Genomic DNA, 3,395 nt, shown 5'->3' on the forward strand with positions numbered 1-3,395 from the left:
TAACAGAAGGTAGTGATAGTGGGGAAAGCAGATGAATCTTTCAGATATTTGGACATTAATCAAGGCAGTGCTCACTCAAAACAACTTACTGCTGTTGAGTCAATTGCAAGTCCTAATGACCCTCCATTGGGTTTCCAAGGCTGTAAATCTTAATGAGAGAAGTCGTCCCCATTTTCTCTCATGGAGCAGCTAGTGGATTTGAATTCCTAGAAATGCATGGCTTTTCAGTTAGCGAAGAAATATGTGGATTATGCCATCAAGAAAAGATAAAACTCTACATTTTAATAATATAACACACTAGAAGATTATTTTCTACTTACATAAAGCTCCAGATAGGTCTTTTTAATTTTTTCTACTAGTTTACTTACAAAATTTGAATACAAATTTGAACAAATTCTTTCAATTTCCCTCACCCCCCCCATCAAATTATACAACCCAATGATTAATCATCCCTTTCTCCTGCACATCCTCATCCCTTTGCTTCCAGCATCTTACACCCCTTCAGGATCCTTATACTCATTCTACAATAACAGTTTTATACAATATGTATCCTGCGGGGCTGAGTTAGTTCACTCAGCAAAATTTTCTCCAGTCCCTCCCAAGTTAGGTAATAATTTACAAAGTTATTGCTCCTGTGTGTTGCATAGTATTCTGTTGTGTGAATGTACCATAATTTCTCAATCCACTCATTTGTGGTTGGACATTTGGGCTGTTTCCATGTTCTTGTGATTGTGAATAATGCTGCTATGAACACTGGTGTATAAATCTCAGTTTGTGCCTCAGTTCTCATATTCTTAGGGTATATTCCAAGTAGTGGAATAGCTGGGTCATATGGAATTTCTATGTTCAGCTTTTTTTTTAAATTTTATTTTTATTTTATATGTGTGTGTATGTGTGTACCATCAAATCGGATCTGACTGGTGCAGAAGGAGATTGTCCCTCCTTCCCTAGCAGAGCATCTTGGTGGATTTGAACCATGCGCCTCTGGGATTACAGTAAGGCTTCTTGATACTAGGCCACCAGAGATCCCCTTGTGTTCGGCTTTTTGAAGAAGCTCCAAACTGCCTTCCAGAATGGTTGCACCATTTTACAATCCCACCAACCATGTATAAAAGTTCCTTTCTCGCCACATCCATTCCAGCATCTATTAGTTGCTGCTCTGTTAAACTTTGCCACTGTTATTGAAGTGAGATGGTACCTCATTTTGCCATTCAAATGTCTCCATGTGTGAAAATTCTTTCCATGTCTTTTGCCCATTTTGTAATTGGGTTATCAGTCTTTTTGTTGTGGAGACCCAGGAGTATCTGGTAAACATTTTTTATAAGACTCTTGTCTGAGATGGTACTACCAAATATTTGTTCCCAGTCTGTAGGTTTTCTTTTCACCCTGTCGGGAAAAATAGATCTTATGAAAAGAGGACAGCTTTTCATATGGTTATTCAAGAGACTCAACTCTTCACAACATCCATAATTTCAATATTCTGGTGTTTAGGGAACAACATCCATATAAAGTATTTTATGAGACATATTTAGAAATGAGTGATAGATAAAGAAAGAGAGAAAGTATCAAAGATGACTCTCAACTTCAGACATGAGTAGAAATGGGGATTTGGAAATAGAAAAATGTTTAGTGCAACTGTAGCAATAGTCAAGTGAGTTTGAGATAGGAGCACAGGTACAAATTTGCAATAGAATGTTGCATAAGAGTGTTGATTGAAACTTAGCAGAGAAGTCTAGATTGGAAAAGTAGATTAGGGCATAATCATCATCATATAATAATAATAATAATAATAAACATAGTAATAGTAACAATGCCTAGCTTTCACTGAATGCATATCATTTAATAGACATGTTTTGAAGTTGATCCTGTGATTATCTCCAGTTCACAGAAGAGAAAATGAAACATTAAGGAAATGAAGGCATTTTACCACATGGTTAGGAAGTGAGAATGGCAGAATTTAAATGTCATGTGTCTGACTGCAGCTAAAAGAAGGAGTTAGTAAGAATGCCTTGGAGAAGTTAGGTTGGGTAGAAGAAGAGGTAGCCATATAGGAAATGGAGAAGAGGAGTTGGAGCCAGACATATCATGGAAACCCAGCTTTGGACAGAGAGAAAAGAGTGGGATGTGGAAATGGAATGACAGGTAGGAAAGCAAAGTATTCATTGAATCCACCAAGTAGGAATTTACTGGTGTGAAAGCCAGAATTAAGTGATTGAGGAACAAGAAAAATGAGTACAAAAAAAAGAAAAAAGAAAGAAAAGTGAGTACAGATATATCTAAGATGTTTAACTTGAAGAGGAAGGGAGGTATTGGGCAGTCGCCACATAGAGACAGAGGATCAAGGGAGAACTGTTCATTAGAAAATAAAGGACAATCACTCTGGAAGACAGTTTGCATATCCTCAAAAAGCTGAACATAGAAACTCCGTATCACCCAGCTACTCTACTACTAGGAATATACTCCAAGGAAATTAGAACTGAAACACAAATGGAGATCTGAATAACAATGTTCATAGCAGTGTTATTCACCATTGCAATAATATGGAAACAGCCCAAGTACCCAACTACAACTGAATGGATTAAGAAATAGTGATATATTCACACAATGAAATATTATGCAGCACTCTGGAGCAACAATTTTGAAAAAAACTGCATAAATTGGGAGGGAGGGACTGGAGAGCATTATGCTAAGTGAACTAACTCAGTCTCAGAAGGATAAATACTGAATAAAGCCTTTATTGTAAAAATAGAAGGATAACTAGTAAAATATGAATGGAGACCAAAGGGAGAAGGATGTGGGGGCAGAGGGTTGAGGATGAGTAAAGGTGAAATCACAGGGTTTCAGAGTTTGGTGGCTGGAGGAAGAGGGTGAAGGAAATGGGAAGGATCTGATGGGGACCTGAAAAGATTGGGTCATGATGGGCAAGGTCCAATGTTGATTGATTTTACAAAACATAATGCATGGGAATGATTGTATGAAACACAATATGAATGAAGAACAGTGTGAAAAACACTGTATATGAACTTTCTGAGCAAGCCAATATAAAATAATAATTTTAAAAAATTTTTAAAAATAAAGGACTTCTGAAAGAAAAAGAAGACAGAGTATAAGGTTGATTTCAAAGAGACTAGTTATATGAGAGTGATTCTAGAAAACAAAGAGAGGGTCTGTGAAATAAAGAGATAAGGGGGAAAGGGTGAGTGCAGGTGGGGCTGACACATGCAAAGTTAAGTTGAAAGTCAGGAAATTGAAGGATTGAATTGCTTTTTTTTTCTATAATTATATTTTATTAATTTTCATAAACATTTACAGAGATTTTGGGCTTCCACTCATTCATTGTTGCACTATTCTCTCTACCCTCCTCCCAGTTTGTTCTTGTCCAAATGCCACAGTGC

Source organism: Elephantulus edwardii, unplaced genomic scaffold, assembly GCF_000299155.1.
Source record: "Elephantulus edwardii isolate Elephantulus edwardi_28Jun2011 unplaced genomic scaffold, EleEdw1.0 scaffold00013, whole genome shotgun sequence".
Taxonomy (NCBI): Eukaryota; Metazoa; Chordata; class Mammalia; order Macroscelidea; family Macroscelididae; genus Elephantulus; species Elephantulus edwardii.